This window comes from Chlorocebus sabaeus, chromosome 6 (genome assembly GCF_047675955.1).
Source record: "Chlorocebus sabaeus isolate Y175 chromosome 6, mChlSab1.0.hap1, whole genome shotgun sequence".
NCBI lineage: Eukaryota > Metazoa > Chordata > Mammalia > Primates > Cercopithecidae > Chlorocebus > Chlorocebus sabaeus.
In genome coordinates this window covers 48515626-48534070 of record NC_132909.1, presented here as the reverse complement: position 1 = coordinate 48534070, position 18445 = coordinate 48515626, and the positions used below count along the sequence as shown (strand labels likewise).

Genomic DNA, 18445 nt, shown 5'->3' with positions numbered 1-18445 from the left:
TGGCATCTCTTCCTTTTCTTATAAGGACACCAGTTTTATTGGATTAAGGCCTCACCCTGATGACCCCACGTAACTTTCATTACCTCTTTAAAGGCCCTATGTCCAAATACAGGCACATTGGGGGTTAGGACTTCAACATTTTAATTTGGAGGGGCACAATTTAGTCCATAATGGGACAAATGAAAAACATCCAGCACACAGCCAGCCTGCAAGCTCCCCAGGTACATATAGACTCACAGACCTTTCGTGCATAGGGGCTGGATCTCCTCATTAGCTTGTAGATCAAGGACAGGAGGGCTGGAGTGGGGGTCTGCTGGGCTGCACACAGTGTCTAGTACATGTATGGATGGGATGTTTGGGAAGAGCTGTCAGAAGTCCCCCAAAGGTGTAATTAATGCAGGACAGCGTTCCAGAGCTGAAGATCATCCCCCACCCCCATGACATGGGTTCCCAAGTCCCCGCCCATCAAGGTTGTCCAGAGGCAGCTGCATAAGGAACAAGAAGCCCCAGTGGGTGGTGCACCAGCCCAGTTCTCCACCTCTCCAAGTCCAGGCTGAGCAGACATGGGTGACTGCTTTCTCATTCTATATTTGGTCAGGAGGAGGATTTCCTGTCCTTGAAAAAAATTCCTGAGATCCTGGGAAGATGTGAAAGCACGGCAATTTGAGGGGGGCAGGGAGGAGAAGGAATCCCATGCAGACAGTTCAACTCAAATGAGAGGAGGACAACTAGGACCCCAAGTTGCAAAGTCTGGCTGCAAAACCAGAAGCTTGTGATGGAGCCCCACACCCCAGGGAGACAGGAGAGCATGGTAGGTGTATATTTAAATTAAATCCAGCAGTCCAGGCACAGTGACTCACACCTATAATCCTGGCACTTTGGGAGGCAAGGCGGGCAGATCACTTGAGGTCAGGAGTTCAAGACCAGCCTGTTCAACATGATGAAATCCCATCTCTAATAAAAATAGGAAAATCAGCCGGATGTAATCCCAGCTACTTGGGAGGCTGAGGCAGCAGAATCGTGTAAACCTGGGAGTCGGAGGTTGTACTGAACCGAGATCACCATTACTGCACTCCAGCCTCAGTGACAGAGAGAGACGCCTATAGTCCCAGCACTTTGGGAGGCCAAAGCGGGTAGATCACGAGGTCAAAAGATCGAGACCATCCTGGCCAAGATGGTGAAACCCCATCTCTACTAAAAATACAAAAAATTAGCCGGGCGTGGTGGCACGTGTCTGTAATCCCAACTACTCAGGAGACTGAGGCAGGAGAATCACTTGTTCATCTGCTGCTGGTTTGCGTGTGAAACGGCACAACCACTTTGGAAAACAGTTTTTATTTTTATTTATTTATTTATTTATTTTTGAGACGGAGTCTTGCTCTATCGCCACACTGGAGTGCAGTGGCAGGATCTCCACTCACTGCAAGCTCACTGAACGCCTCCTGGGTTCATGCCATTCTCCTGCCTCAGCCTCCTGAGAAGCTGGGACTACAGGTGTCCGCCACCACGCTCAGCTAATTTTTTGTATTTTTAGTAGAGACGGGGTTTCACCATGTTGGCCAGGATGGTCTCGATCTCCTGACCTCATGATCTGCCCGCCTCAGCCTCCCAAAGTGCTGGGCTTACAGGCATGAGCCACCGCACCTAGCCGGAAAACAGTTTTTAAAATAAAGTTACTTTGGGAGGCTGAGGCGGGCAGATTGCCTGAGGTCAGGAGTTTGAGACCAGTCTGGCCAACATGGTGAAACCTCATCTCTACCAAAAATACAAAAAAATTAGCCGGGTGTGGTGGTGTGCGCCTGTAATCCCAGCTACTCACGAGGCTGAGGTAGGGGAATCGCTTGAACCAGGGAGGTGGGGGTTGCAGTGAGCCAAGATCACACCACTGCACTCCAGCCTGGTTGACAGAGCGAGACTCCATCTCAAAAAATTGACAAATTAATTAATTTAAAAAAATAAAGTTAGACTTACCATTCATCCCAGCAATTCCATTGCTATATATTTACCCAAGAGAAATGAAAGAATATGTCCATATAAAGACTTGTTGGCAAATGTTCAGAGCAGATTTGTTCAATTATTGCTGAAAAACTGGAAACAATCAAAATATCTCCAGACAGGAGAATACAAATTAAGACCCATCCATAGGATGGAGTAATTCTTTTTTTTTTTTTTTTTTTTTTTTTTTTTTGAGACGGAGTCTTGCTCTGTCGCCCAGGCTGGAGTGCAGTGGCCGGATCTCAGCTCACTGCAAGCTCCGCCTCCTGGGTTTACAGCATTCTCCTGCCTCAGCCTCCTGAGTAGCTGGGACTACAGGCGCCCACCACCTCGCCCGGCTAGTTTTTTGTATTTTTTAGTAGAGACGGGGTTTCACCGGGTTAGCCAGGATGGTCTCGGCCTCCCAAAGTGCTGGGATTACAGGCTTGAGCCACCGCGCCCGGCCTGGAGTAATTCTTTAATTCTGTTTTTTTTTTTTCCTTCTTGAGGCAGAGTCTCGCTCTGTTGCCCAGATTGGAGTGCAGTGGCGTGATCTCAGCTCACTACAAGCTCCGCCTCCCTGGTTCACGCCATTCTCCTGCCTCAGCCTCCTGAGTAGCTGGGACTTCAGGTGTGTGCCACCACGCCCGGCTAATTTATTTTTGTATTTTTAATAGAGATGGGGTTTCACCATGTTAGCCAGGATGTTCTCAATCTCCTGACCTCGTGATCCACCCACCTCGGCCTCCCAAAGTCCTGGGATTACAGGCTTGAGCCACCATGCCTGGCTAGGAGTAATTCTTAGCAACAAAAAGGAACAAACTACTGATTCACACGATGTTGATAAATCTCAGAATGCACAATGCTGAGTGGAAGAGAGACCACACCGTGTGATTTTATTTATCTGAAAGTTTGCAAAAGGCTCAACTAATCTAGGGTGATAGAAATCAGAATAGTAGCCAGGTGCAGTGACTCACGCCTATAATCCCAGCACTTTGGGAGACTGAGGTGGGCAGATCACTTGAGGCCAGGACTTCAAGACCAGCCTGGCCAACATGTTAAAACCCCATTTCTACAAAAAAAATACAAAAATTAGCCGGGTGTGGTGGCGTGTGCCTGTAATTTCAGCTACTTGGGAGGCTGAGACATGAGAATCGCTTGACCCTGGGAGGTGGAGGGTGCAGTGAGCTGAGATCGTGCCACTGCACTCCAGCCTGGGTAACAGAGTGAAACTCTGTCACACACACAAAAAGAATTCGGGATAGTGGACCTGACCCCATGGCTCACACCTATAATTTCAGCACTTTGGGAGGCTCAGACAGGAGGATCGCTTGAGGCCAGGAATTCAACACCAGCCTAGGGAACAGCAAGACCCTGTCTGTCTTTACAAAAAATACAAAAATTAGCTGGGCTTGGTGGTGAGGGCCTGTAGTTCCAGCTACTCGGAGGCTGAGACAGGAGAATCGCTTAAGCCTAGGAGGTAGAGACTGTGGTGAGCTATGGTTGCACCACTGCACTCCAGCCTGGGCAACAGAGCAAGACCCTGTCTCTAAAAAGAAAAGAAAAGAGGCTGGGTGTGGTGGCTCACTCCTGTAATACCAGCACTTTGGGAGGCTGAGATGGGCGGATCACAAGGTCAGGAGACTGAGACCATCCTGGCTAACACGGTGAAACCCCGTCTCTACTAAATAACACACACACACACACACACAATTAGCCGGGCATGGTGGCGGGCGCCTGTAGTCCCAGCTACTCGGGAGGCTGACGCAGGAGAATGGCGTGAACCCAGGAGGTGGAGTTTGCAGTGAGCCCAGGTCGCACCACTGCACTCCAGCCTGAGTGACAGAGTGAGACTCCGTCTGAAAAAAAAAAAAAAAGAAAGAAAGAAAAAGAAAAGAGAAGAAAAAGAAATCAGTGGAGTGTTTGTGGGTGGGGAATGGATGAAGGAAGATTGATTTCTGGGCCGTCTGAATGGAAATGTTCCTTACTTTGATGGGGTGGGGGCACGGGGTCGTGCATGCAAATAATACGCCCAGGCATGGGACTTCACCGCATGTAAATTAACCCTCAATAAAGTTCCAGGAAAAGTAATTCCAATTCCAGCGACCGGATTTTGGGCTCAGTTCGGAGGCTAGCCTGCAAGCCTTGCTGCTGGGTGGTATGTGGGGGTGACAGGAAACCCCCGGGCCTCCCCTCTTTAGGGGAGGGGGAGCCTCGCCCTTGCCCCCCTCCGGGACGAGCGGGCAGATCTAAAAGCTTCCCTATCGCGGCCCAGGCGGTCGATAGCAGACTCCCAGGCTCCGTTTCTGCCTGCCCGGCAGCCCGGGCCCTTCCCGCCAGCCCAGTCCCCGGGAGGGGACCCGAGTTGGGCGGAGCCTCCTCCCCTGCCGCACGCCGGGCTCTGCTCTCCCTCCCCGGATGCCCCTCCTCCTCCATCCCCAGAAGTCTCAGCCACTGAGATTCCCCTTGTCCCGGAGGCTGGAGGGTAAGACCCAGGTGGCTGCGCTTTGGAGGCTGGACCATCGTGGGGCCTGTCTGTGCCCACTTTTACCCCATTCAAGAGTTACCAGGGTCAGGCGCAGTGGCTCAGGCCTGCAATCCCAGCACTTTGGGAGGGCAAGACAGGAGGATCGCTTGAGCCCAGGAGCTTGAGAACAGCCTGGGCAACATGGTAAGACCCCATCACTATATTTAAAAAATAAAATAAAAAGAGGCTGGGCGCGGTGGCTCACGCCTGTAATCCCAGCACTTTGGGAGGCCAAAGCAGGCAGATTACGAGGTCAGGAATTCTGACCAGCCCGGCCAACATGGTGAAACCCCGTCTCTACTAAACACACATACACATTACCCGGGCGTGGTGGCGGGCGCCTGTAATCCCAGCTACTCGGGAGGCTGAGGCAGGAGAATTGCTTGAACCTGGGAGGTGGAGGTTGCGATGAGCTTAGATCACGCCACTGCACTCCAGCCTGGGCGACAGAGCAAGACTCCGTCTTGGGAGAAAAAAAGAAAAAGAATTTTCTCATCATCCATCCCCTCACCCTTCTGAGTCTCTGTTGTCCATCTTTTCATTCTCCATGTCCATGTATGCTTAGATTTCAGCACCCACTTAGGAGTGATAACATGCAGTGTTTGACTTTCTATGTCTGGTTAGTTTCACTTAAGATAATGGCCTTCAGCTCTATCCATGTTGCTGCAAAAGAACCATTCTTTTTTTTTTTTTTTTTTTTTGAGAAAGGGTCTCCCTCTGTCACCCAGGCTGGAGTGCAGCGGCACAATCTAGGCTCACTGAAACCTCTGCCTCCTGGGTTCAAGCGATTCTCATGCCTCAGCCTCCCTAGTAGCTGAAATTACAGGCGCATGCCACCACGTCTGTCTAATTTTTGTATTTTTAGTAGAGACAAGGTTTTACCACGTTGGCCAGCCTGGTCTTAAACTCCTGACCTCAGATGACCCACCCGCCTCAGTCCCCCAAAGAGCTAGGATTACAGGTGTGAACCACTGCACCCAGGCTTAATTTTTAAAATTATATTGCATTAAAATATTTATCTCAATGACTAAGTTTTTTGATACCCTCTTAAATTATGCACCCAAGGCTCCAGCATGGTGGCTCACACCTGTCATCCCAGCACTTCGGGAGGCCGAGGTGGGAGGATTGCTTGAAGCAAGGAGTTCGAGACCAGCCTAGGTGGCAAAGTGAGACCCTGTCGCTACGCACACAAAAAAGTGATATACCCAAAGCCAGCCTGAAGCAAATCCCTCACGGGTCTCAGCCTGGTCATACACACAATATGCAAAGACACACAAAGACACACGCACTGGCTGGGCGTGGTGGCTCATGCCTGTAATCCCAACACTTTAGGAGACGGAGGCTGGTGGATCACCTGAGGTCAGAGTTCGAAACCACCCTGGCCAACATGGTGAAACACCACCTCTACTTAAAAAAAAAAAAAAAAAAAAAAAAAAAAAAAAAGGCCGGGCGCGGTGGCTCAAGCCTGTAATCCCAGCACTTTGGGAGGCCGAGACGGGCGGATCACGAGGTCAGGAGATCGAGACCATCCTGGTTAACACAGTGAAACCCCGTCTCTACTAAAAAATACAAAAAACTAGCCGGGCGAGGTGGCGGGCGCCTGTAGTCCCAGCTACTCGGGAGGCTGAGGCAGGAGAATGGCGTAAACCCGGGAGGCGGAGCTTGCAGTGAGCCGAGATCTGGCCACTGCACTCCAGCCTGGGCCACAGAGCGAGACTCTGCCTCAAAAAAAAAAAAAAAAAAAAAAAAGCTGGGCTTGGTGGTGCGCCTATAGTCCCACCTACTCAAGAGGCTGAGGAAGGAGAATCGCTGAACCTGGGAGGCAGAGGCTGCAGTAACTGAGATCTCACCAAGGCACTCCAGCCTGAGCAACAGAGCAAGACTGTGTCTCAAAAACACACACACAAACATACACACACACACATACACGAGTTCATACATATACACTTTTTTTTTTTTTTTTTTTGAGACAGGGTCTCTCTTTGTTGCCCAGGCTGGAGTGCAGTGGCACCTGATCATGGTTCACTGCAGCCTCAACCTTCTGGGGTCAAGTGATCCTCCTACCTCAGCCTCCCCAGTAGCTGGGACTACAGATGCATGCCACCACACCTGGCTAATTTTTGTATTTTTGGTAGAGATGGGGTTTCGCCATGTTGCCCAGGCTGGTCTCAAATTCCTGGGCTTATGCGATCTGCCTGCCTTGGCCTCCCAAAGTGCTGGGATGACAGATGCACACATATACACTACAACTGCTAATGGAAATAAAATCAAGCTAGAGGGCCGGGCCCGGTGGCTCACACCTGTAATCCCAGCACTTTGGAAGGCTGAGGCCGGTGAATCACCTGAGGTCAGGAGTTCAAGACCAGCCTGACTGACATGGTGAAATCCCGTCTCTACTAAAAATAGAAAAAAAATTAGCCAGGCGTGGTGGCGCATGCCTGTAATCCCAGCTACTTGGGAGGCCGAGGCAGGAGAATCGCTTGAACCCAGGAGGCAGAGCTTGCAGCAAACCAAGATCGTGCCATTGCACTCCAGCCTAGGATACAAGAGCAAAACTCTATCTAAAAAATTAAAAAAAAAAAAATCAAGCCTAGTGGATTGGAAATACCACTTTCCCTGTCTTCCTTCATCCTTTCCTTAGTCACTATCTGGACATCCTTGTTACTGGGAGTCTAGGTTACATTAACCAGAACCTTAAAGAGAAAAATACTGTAATTGCGAAAATGACCAGCCTTTTAAAATGGAACAAAAGAGACTAGAAAATATCAGAACCCACTGCACAGTAGACGTATGACTATGACTTCCTGAAACTTTTGTTTTAGTTCCAAACCTGGGTAGAAGACCTACATTGTAATGTAAAAAATTAATTCTTTGATTCACGATCAAAGTACTTGAAAGATGTGGTTATGATGTTTGAAATTGGTTTTCTTTTTTTTTCAATTAATATATCACAGAGGTCACGCTGTGTCAATGAATATAAGTTTTAGCACTTGAATTTTCTTTTCTTTTCTTTTTTTTTTTTGAGACTGAGCCACCTTATCACCCAGGCTGGAGTGCAGTGGTGGGATCTCAGCTCATTGCAACTTTCACCTCCTGGGTTCAAGCGATTCTCCTGCCTCAGCCTCCCAAGTAGCTGGGATTATAGGCATCCACCATAACACCCAGCTAATTTTTGTATTTTTAGTAGAGACAGGGTTTCACCATGTTAGCCAGGCTAGTCTGGAACTCGTGACCTCAAGTGATCTGCCCGCCTCAGCCTCCCAAAGTGCGGAGATTACAGGTGTGAGCCATCGTGCCCAGCTTTTAATTTTCTTTTCTTTGTTGAGACAGGGTCTTATTCTGTCACCCAGGTTGGAGTGCAGTGGTGCAATACGCAGCTCACTGCAGCCTCCACTTCCTTGGGCTCAAGCAATCCTCCCCCCTCAGCCTCCCAAGTAGCTGGGAGTACTGACGTGTGCTACCATGCCTGGCTAATTTTTTTTAGTTTTTGTAGAGTTGAGATCTGGCTACATTGCCTAGGCTGGTCTTGAACTCCTGGGCTCAGGCGATCCTCCCACCTGGGCCTCCCAAAGTGCTGGGATTCCAGGCATGAGCCACCATGCCCAGCTCACTTTCATTTTCTACTATGCATGTAGCCAGTCCCCAGAGCCCAGGTACCTCCATTGTTTCCAGCCTCTTTTTTTTTTTTTTTTTTTTTTTGAGACGGAGCTGGCTCTGTCACTCAGGTTGGAGTGCAGTGGTGCGATCTCGGCTCACTGCAAGCTCCGCCTCCCGGGTTCACGCCATTCTCCCACCTCAGCCTCCTGAGTAGCTGGGACTACAGGCGCCTGCCACCACGCCCGGCTAATTTTTTGTATTTTTAGTAGAGACGGGGTTTCACCACATTAGCCAGGATGGTCTCGATCTCCTGACCTCGTGATCCGCCTGCCTCGGCCTCCCAAAGTGCTGGGATTACAGGCTTGAGCCACCGCGCCCGGCCTCTTTTCTTTTTTTTGAGACGAAGTCTCGCTCTTGTCCCCCAGGCTGGAGTGTAATCTCGGCTCACTGCAACCTCTGCCTCCCAGGTACAAGCAATTCTCCTGCCTCAGCCTCCCGAGTAGCTGGGATTACAGGTGCCCGCCACCATGCCTGGCTAATTTTTGTATTTTTAGTAGAGATGGGGTTTCACCATGTTGGCCAGGCTGGTCTCGAACTCCTGACCTCAGGTGATCCGCCTGCCTTAGCCTCCCAAAGTGCTGGGATTACAGGCGTGAGCCACCGCTCCTGGCCTATTCTTTATAGTTCTCTGCCTATTTGACTGATTATCTCCCTGACATAAGTTCCTAGAGGTGGATTTGCTGGGTCAGAGAATCCACACACTTAAAAGTTTAATACTAATATCTAGAACGCCCTCCCAAAAAAGTTGTATCGTGGCCGGACATGGTGGCTCACATCTGTAATCCTAGCACTTTGGGTGGCCGAGGAGGGAGGATCACTTGAGCTCAGGAGTTTGAGACCAGCCTGGGCAAGTTGTGAGACCCCATCTCTACAAAAAGTTTTTTAAAAATTAGCTGGGTGTGGTGACGTGTACCTGTAGTCAGCTATTTGGCAGGCTGAGGTGGGAGGATTCCTTAAGCTTAGGAGGTTGAGGCTGCAGTGAGCCATGACTGTGCCACTGCACTCCAGCATGGGTGACATAGTGAGACCCTGTCTCAAAAAAAAGTTGTGTCAATTTAAACTACCATGACCGCACTCAAGTGTGCAGTCCCAAAACTTCACACACACTCATAAGCTTGACAAGCAAAAGTGATTCTTCAGCTGAAAGGTCAGATTGAGCATCTTTACAGAGGTTTGTTAAGCTCTCTCATTCCTTTATGAACCCCCTATTCAAGACCTATGCCAATTTCACATTTGGGATGTTTGTCTTTTTTTATTATTGATTCATGTATGCTTTTTGTATATTAAGGCTCTTAATGATTTGTCTGCCATATACATGGCAAACAATCTAAGCTCCCCTGATCTTTTATTTTCCTTTTCTTTCTTGAGACAGAGCATTACTCTGTTGCCCAGGCTGGAATACAGTGGCACCATCATAGCTCACTGCAATCACTGCAGTCTCAACCTCCTGGGCTCAAGCCATCCTCCTGCCTCAGTCTCCTGAGTAGCTAGGACTAAAGGTGCATGCCACTATGCCCAGATAATTTTTTTTTTTTTTTTTTTTTTTTTTTTTGGAGACGGAGTCTCGCTCTGTCGCCCAGACTGGAGTGCAGTGGCCGGATCTCAGCTCATCGCAAACTCCGCCGCCCGGGTTTAGGCCATTCTCCTGCCTCAGCCTCCCGAGTAGCTGGGACTACAGGCGCCCACCACCTCGCCCGGCTAATTTTTTGTATTTTTTTGGTAGAGATGGTGTTTCACCGTGTTAGCCAGGATGGTCTCGATCTCCTGACCTCGTGATCCGCCCGTCTCGGCCTCCCAAAGTGCTGGGATTACAGGCTTGAGCCACCGCGCCCAGCCAATTTTTTAAAAATTATTTTTATAGAGATGGGGTCTCACTATGTTGCCCAGGCTGGCAATCTCCTCTGATCAGAGACTCCCTTAAAAGTCCAGCTAGAGCTCCTTTTATTGCCCAGCTGGCCTCAATGAACATTGCTTTTCTGTCTAGGCCTCATTGTAGGTTGCATTTTATTGGTGGTTCCTCCAGAAACAAAAGCAGAGACTTTGAGGTCTTATGAACCTTAGTCTTACCCAGAACACTTGAAGTACCCTTCAGCTTTCCATGGCAAGAAAGCTCAGGCCCTGGAGCCAGAAGCCACAGCTTTGTGTCTGGGTCCTGTAGTTCACTGCTATGGCTCCAGTTTCTGATTCCTCCAAGTTAAAATGGGTTGGTAAATTCGGCCACGCAGAATGTGCTTCAAGCCACGCCCACTGTGTGTCAAACCATGCCCACTGTACATAAACCACACCCTCTCATCTAGCCACGCCCACCTTCGAGTGGAGAGGCGTGATTAGAGCTTTACAGAGAAGTGAAGTGCGGAAACAGTGAGGAACCTGGGCCAGGGGGAGGAGGAGGGAGAAGATCCCCTGGCCTCGATGGCTGGAGATTCCTTCATGCCCCCAGCACCCACCTGGTTAAAGAAAGAGGATGGCCGGGCACAGTGACTCACTCCTGTAATCTCAGCACTTTGGGAGGCCGAAGCAGGCAAATCACTTGAGGCCAGGAATTCGAGACCAGCCTGACCAACATGGCAAAACCCCATCTCTACTAAAAACACAAAAATCAGCCGGGTGTGGTGGTGTATGCCTGTAATCCCAGCTACTCAGGAAGCTGAGGCACGAGAATCGCTTGAACTCAGCAGGCAAAGGTTGCAGTGAGCCAAGATCACACCACTGCACTCCAGCCTAGGCAACAGAGCAAGACTCTGTCTCAAAAAAAAAAAAAAAAAAAAAAAAGAAAGAAAGAAAGGAAAAGAAAATAAAAAAAGAAAGAAGGAGGCACCTGGCTACCATATTCCACCTTTCTCCTCACCCACTTTTTTTTTTTTTTTTTTGGAGATGGAGTCCTTCTTTGTCATCCAGGCTGGAATGCAGTGGCACAATCTCAGATCACTGCAACCTCCGCCTCCCGAGTTCAAGCGATTCTCCTGCTTCAGCCTCCCGAGTAGCTGGGATTACAAGCATGCACCACTAATCTGGCTAATTTTTCTATTTTTAGTAGAGATAGGGTTTTGCCATGCTGGTCTCTAACTCCTGACCTCAAGTGATCCATCTGCCTCGGCCTCCCAAAGTGCTGGGATTACAGGTGTGAGCCACCACACCCGGCCCTCACCCACTCCTTAAAATATCCCTACCAGGGTCTGTGGGTTTATCTGTGCCTCAGTGTTCTCATCTGTAAAATGAGAATAATTTTAAGGGGTGTGAAGGGGTTAGAATGTTACCTGGCACATAGTAGGTACTCAATAAACGGCATCACTGATATGGTTCCACGGATGGTTGTATTATTATTAGGAATAAAGTGTGGGATGGAAAAACGTGGCTCTGGGCACCTGGAACCAACCCCAGGGGCAGGCGGGGCTCTGCACAGGCTCTTTACCCCATGCCAGCAGGAGGACCCTTTGGGGGGAAACTGAGGCACTGATAATCCCTTGCCTTCCCAGCCCTGAGTCCTTCTCACCCATGCCCAGAGCCTCAGAGCCCGGCAAGGTGCCCCAAGAGAAAGCGACACTTCTGAACTGCGCTGCCTGGCACAATTACCGTTTTCATCCTCATTAAACTACATTTTCATTCTAATTAGAGTTCCACTGCCTCCCAGAGAGAAGGGCCGATTACTTTTCAGCATCATTAACACTGGCTCCCTCCCCACTTTCCTCCTCCCCCGCCCAGGCTCCCACTACACCAGGGCATTCTCTCTCTCTCTCTCTCTCTCCCCACTTCACCCCATGGACCAGAGAAAAGCAACAGAACATGTATTGTTGCCTCCTGGGTGCCAAGTTGGATGCTAGGAACCTTCCCCCACAGCCTCTTCACCTTATCTTGGCCTGGTCTAATTTTCTTTTTTTCCCCCAACACTAACCCCTTTTTGTTGTTTTGTTTTGTTTTGTTTTGTTGAGACAGAGTCTTACTCTGTCGCCCCGGCTGGGGTGCAGGGGCGTGATCTTGGCTCACTGCAACCTCTGCCTCTCGGGTTCAACTGATTCTCCCACCTCGGCCTCCTGAGTAGCTAGGATTACAGGCATGCACCACCACCTGGCTAATTTTTATATATTTTTTTTAGTAAAGAGGGGGTTTCACCAGGTTGGCCAGGGTGGTCTCAAACTCCTGATCCCAAGTGATCCACCTGCCTCGGCCTCCCAAAGTGCTGGGATTACAAGTGTGAGCCACTGTGCCAGCCCCCCTTTGAACATGGTCTGTGCTTTATTCGTTCTTTTTATCCTCTGTCTCCCCCTCCCCAGAATGTCAACACCCACTCATGTCCCCTAAGCACTCCTGGGCACGCTAACCCCACAGCTTCTAACCAGCTCCCCAGAAGTGGCTCTGGCTGCTGAGTGGGTGGAAAGTTCTGGAGAAGAAACACTCTCTTGGAGCAGTCCTTGAGCAATGGCTGATGGGAATGGGTGGATAAATATCCCAGTTTCCTCGCCCCTAGGTGGGAACCCTTGGAGTGTGTTCTATTTGGTTTCAGCATTCTCCAGCACAATTGAATTGCCCACAGTGGAAACTGGCTCATAAACACCCTTCATTGGCTACCTGCCCTTCCCTTCCTCACTCCCCTTCTACCCTACCCATGTTTACTGAGATCATCTCTCGGATCAACCATATCCTAGATCTCCCAGGCCCTTTGGAGTTCAGGCAAACCACATCTCAGAGAGGGACTCAACACCCAAGGAACAGGTTAAGAAAGCCTCTGCAAGGCCAGGCATGGTGGCTCATGCCCATAATCCAGTGCTTTGCGAGGCAGAGGCAGGAGCATCATTTGAGGCCAGGAGTTCAAGACCAGCCTGGCCAACATGGTGAAACCCCACCTCTACTAAAAATACAAAAATTAGCTGGGCATGGTGGCTCATGCCTGTATTCCCAGCTAGTTGGGAAGCTGAGGCAGGAGAATCACTTGAACCCAGGAAGCAGAGGCTGCAGTGAGCCGAGATCCTGTCACCGCACTCCAGTCTGGGCAACAAAGCGAGACTCCACGTCAAAAAAAAAGACCAGCCTGGGCATCATAGTGAGATCCCATCTCTTAAAAAAAAAAAATTAGCTGAGCATGGTAGTGCATGCCTGTAGGCCCAGCTGTTTGGGAGGCTGAGGTGGGAGGATCACTTGAGCCCAGGAGTTTGAGGCTGCAGTGAGCTATGATCGCACCACTGTACTCCAGCCTGGCTGACAGAGACCCCATCTCTTAAAAAATAAAATAAAACAAAATAAAGAAAGCCTCCGCACCTCTCTCACTCTGGACAAAACCACTATTATGACCAGAAGGCAGCATCGCTGGGCAGCTATGACCTATATCTGAAATAAATTCTTAGAAAGGTTCCATTTGGAAGGGAGTGTAACCTGCATAGCACTTTTGGGGAGCAGCTTGGCAGAGAGCATTAAAATGTGAAGTGCAGGCCGTGTGCAGTGGCTCATGTCTGTAATCCCAGCACTTTGGGAGGCTGAGGCAGGTGGATCACTTGAAGTCAGGAGTTCGAGGCCATCCCGGCCAACATGGTGAAACCCCATCTCTACTAAAAATACAAAAATTAGCTGGGCTTGGTGGTATGCGCTTGTAGTCCCAGCTACTCAGGAGGCTGAGACAGGAGAATCGCTTGAACCCGGGAGGCAGAGGTTGCAGTGAGCAAAGATTGCACCACTGCACTCTAGCCTGGACGAGGCGACAGTGTGAGACTCTGTCTCAAAAATAAATAAATAAATAAATAAGTGAAGTGCAGCCAGGTACAGTAGTTCACACACGTAATCCCAGCACTTTTGGAGGCCAAAGTGGGAGGATTGCTTGAGCCCAAGGGTTCAAGACCAGCCTGGGCAACATAGCAAAACCCTGTCTCTACAAAAAAATATACAAAATTAGCCAAGCATGGTGGTGCTCACCTGTAGTCTTAGCTACTTGGGAGACTAAGGTGGGAGGATCCCCTGAGCCCTGGAGGTTGAGGCTGCAGTGAGCTATGATTGCACCACTGCACTCCAGCCTGGGCAACAGGGCAAGACCCTGTCTAAAAACAAAATTAAATAAATAAATAAATAAAGGCCGGGCGCGGTGGCTCACGCCTGTAATCCCAGCACTTTGGGAGGCCGAGGCGGGCGGATCACAAGGTCAGGAGATCGAGACCATGGTGAAACCCCGTCTCTACTAAAAACAGAAAAAATTAGCCGGGCGAGGTGGCGGGCGCCTGTAGTCCCAGCTACTTGGGAGGCTGAGGCAGGAGAATGGCGTGAACCCGGGAGGCAGAGCTTGCAGTGAGCTGAGATTGCGCCACTGCACTCCAGCCTGGGCGACAGAGCGAGACTCCGTCTCAAAAAAAAAAAAATAAATAAATAAAATAAATAAATAAATAAATAAAGACACCAGTCATATTGGATTTAGGGTCCACCCTAATCCAATGTGACCTCATATTAATTTAACTGATTACATCTGCAAAGACCCTGTTTCCAAATAATTCATTCAGGAGAACTGAGGGTCAGGACTTCAACATATATATATATATATATATATTTTTTTTTTTTTTTGAGACAAGAGTCACTCTGTCACCTAGGCTGGAGTGCAGTGGCACAATCTCTCGGCTCACTGAAAGCTCCGCCTCCCGGGTTCACGCCATTCTCCTGCCTCAGCCTTCTGAGTAGCTGGGACTACAGGCGCCCGCCACCGCACCTGACTAATTTTTTGTATTTTTGGTAGAGACGGGGTTTCACCATGGTCTCAATCTCCTGACCTCAGGTGATCCGCCCACCTCGGCCTCCCAAAGTGCTGGGATTACAGGCGTGAGCCACTGCGCCTGGCCAATATTTTTTTTTTTTTTGAGACGGTCTCGCTCTGTTGCTTAGGCCGGAATGCAGTGGCATGATCTCCACTCGCTGCAACCTCTGCCTCCTGGGTTCAAGTAATTCTTGTGCCTTAGCCTCATGCACGCCACCATGCCCGGCTAATTTTTGTATTTTTGGTAGAGATGGGGTTTCACCATGTTGCCTAGGCTGGTCTCAAACTCCTGACCTCAAGCAATCTACCCACCTCAGCCTCCCAAAATGCTGGGATTACAGGCATGAGCCACTACACTCAGCCTTCTGTTTTTTGTTTTTTGTCTTTGTTTTTAATAGAGATAGGGTCTTGCTATGTTGCCCAGACCAACCGCAAACTCCTGGCCTCAAGCAATCCTTCTGCCTCAGCCTCTCGAAATTCAAATTATAGCCTGGAAACAGGCATGAGCCACCGCACCAGAATCAACATATCTTTTATCTTTTTTTTTTTTTTTTTTTTTCAAGACACAGTCTCACTCTGTCACCCAGGCTGGAGTGAAATGGCGCAATCTCAGCTCACTGCAACTTCTGCCTCCCGGGTTCAAGCGATTCTCTTGCCTCAGCCTCCTGAGTAGCTGAGACTACAGGCAAATGCCACTACACCTGGCTAATTTTTGTATTTTTAATAGAGACGGGGTTTCGCCATGTTGGCCAGGCTGGTCTCCAACTCCTGACCTCTGGTGATCAGCCTGCCTTGGCCTCCCAAAGTGCTGAGATTACAGGCGTGAGCCACCGCGCCTGGTCGACAGCCCCATTTTACAGACAGAAAACTGATACCCAGGTACATGGATTCTCTGTGAGCAGATCACACAGCTAGTAAGAGGCAGAGCTGGTCTCAGTGGCTGCTGAGCCCTTACGTGTATGTGACATGAAACACAGATGGTCATTTATGTATTCCAACAACCTTGCAAGGCAGAAAATACCTTCATGTTATAGATGAGGAAACGGAGGCAAGGAGCAAGTAAGCAACTTGCCTGAGGTCAGGTGGGTGCCAGAGCAGGGACGTGAGCCTTGGGAACTGACCATGGGACTCTCTGGGGGACCACGGGCTCCATCTCCTGGGCGGTGGAGTGAGGGTCTCTTTCAGCACAAATGTTCCATAGCCACAGGGAGAAACAGGGACTGCAGCCTATTCCCCCAGGACTGGGCAAGGGAGAAGCCCTGACTGGTTAAGACCTTCCAGGTAGGCCAGGCGTGGTGGCTCACACCTGTAATCCCAGCACTTTGAGAGGCTGAGGCGGGCAGATCACAAGGTCAGGAGTTCAAGACCGGCCTGGGCAACATGAGACACCCCCCGCCCCATCTCAAAAAAAAAAAAAGAAAAAAGACATTTCAGATGGGACTACACATAGGCCCTGCTCTTGGCCCAGGCAGCAACTGCCACGCTCTGGGGACCTGAGTCAGCTTCTAGGTATTTCAGAGCCCGAGGATCCACCAGAGCCACTCTCACCGCACAGGGGTTATTAATGAATGCTAATTAATATCTGTGTTCACAGAGCCAGCCAGGCCCCTGGGCCTGGAACATCCACAGGAGGAAAGTACAAGAACCCCAGCACCCTGCCAAGCAGCAGGGACTCTTCAGACGCCCGAGGGCTGGTTTGCCCAGAGCCAGCTAGGAAGGACTCATGGTGACCAGAAGGGGAAACTGAGGCACTGCTGAGCACCAACAGTCCTGGACAGCTTTAAGAATGGTTGCCATCTGAGGCCAGGCACAGTGGTTCATGCCTGTAATCCCAGCACTTTGGGAGGCCAAGGCAGGCGGATCACTTGAGGTCAGGAGTTCGAGACTTGTCAGGCCTCTGAGCCCTAGCTAAGCCATCATATCCCCTGTGACCTGCAAGTAAACATCCAGATGGCCTAAAGCAACTGAAGATCCACAAAAGAAGTGAAAATAGCCAGTTCCTGCCTTAACTGATGACATTCCACCATTGTGATTTGTTCTGGCCCAACCCTAACTGATCAATGTCCTTGTGAAATACACCCTCCCTGCACTTGCGATAAAGTACTTTGTGATATTCCCCCGCCCTTATGAATGTAGTTTGTACCATACACCCTCCCCACCCTTGAGAAGGTACATTGTAATATTCTCCCCGCCCACCTTGAGAATGTACTTTGTACAATCCACCCCCTGCCTGCAAAAAGATTGCTCCTGGCCAGGCGCGGTGGCTCACGCCTATAATTCCAGCACTTTGGGAGGCCGAGGCGGGTGGATCACAAGGTCAGGAGATGGAGACCATCCTGGCTAACACGGTGAAACCCCGTCTCTACTAAAAATACAAAAAATTAACCAGGCGTGGTGGCGGGCGCCTGTAGTCCCAGCTACTCAGGAGGCTGAGGCAGGAGAATGGCGTGAACCTGGGAGGTGGAGCTTGCAGTGAGCTGAGATGGCACCACTGCACTCCAGGAAAAAAAAAACTGCTCCTAACTCCACCACCTATCCCAAACCTATAAGAACTAATGATAATCCCACCACCCTTTGCTGACTCTCTTTTCAGACTCAGCCCGCCTGCACCCAGGTGATTAAAAAGCTTTATTGCTCACACAAATCCTGTTTGGTGGACTGTCTTCACATGGACGCGTGTGACAGAGACCAGCCTGGTCAACATGGTGAAACCTTGTGTCTACCAAAAATACAAAAATTAGCCAGGCATGGTGGCGCGCACCTCTAAGCCCAGCTACTTGGGAGGCTGAGGCAGGAGAATCTCTTGAACCCAGGAGGCAGGAGGCAGAGGTTGCAGTGAGCTGAGACTGTGCCACCGCACTCCAGCCTGGGCAGCAGAATGATACCCTGCTCTGCTCTGTCCCCTCCCCACACAAGAATGGTTGCCATTTGAAAGGAACAAAGAAATGGGTGTTGGAGACTCCAGAGCCATCAGCTTCCACAAGAGCTCTGGACCTCACCCCAGCCTCAGCTTCCTCATCAGTAAATGAGAACATGAATTTCTTTCCTTATATGTAGTAGGCATAAGAACTCATTAAGCATTTGTGCATGTGAAATGCTTTGCAGGTAATCAGTTTCCAATAGGTGTTAACTCCCTTTCCCTCACTGTGCCTCAGTTTCCCTCTTGGGCATACAAGAAGCCGGCAGGGCTTTGAGGCTACCCTCTGGGAGGACTTCAGGCATGGTGCCTTGACTTAGACCTCGGGGCAAGTATGAAAAATCACTTCTGATCGGCCTCATTAATAACACAGTTGCTAATGCGGCAGTAAGACAGTTCCCTAGCCCCTGATTAAAAACAGAAGTTTCCCCCACATTCGTGGAGACGGAGCAGAAGGGAAAACAAAGACAAGCACACTCGTGCCAGATAAATACAGACGCAAACACATGCACGGCAGATAAACACACACTGGCACACCAAATATACACACAGCCGGCTGCAGACATCCGGGTGGGCTCACACAGCCCGGCTTGCACAGCCCAAAGAGACCCCCAGGAAGAGCCGCCCCAAAAGGAAGAGAAACCGC

At 49.9% G+C, this 18445-nt stretch overlaps 1 long non-coding RNA gene across 1 annotated transcript; it reads left to right on the top strand.

The window, feature by feature from the left end:
• The first annotated feature begins 4368 nt into the window (after nucleotides 1-4368).
• LOC119621868 (uncharacterized) lies at nucleotides 4369-16976 on the top strand. Its single transcript, XR_005238476.2, has 2 exons — nucleotides 4369-4645; nucleotides 16477-16976. It is a non-coding gene; the product is annotated as an uncharacterized lncRNA (long non-coding RNA).
• Nucleotides 16977-18445: the final 1469 nt, after the last annotated feature.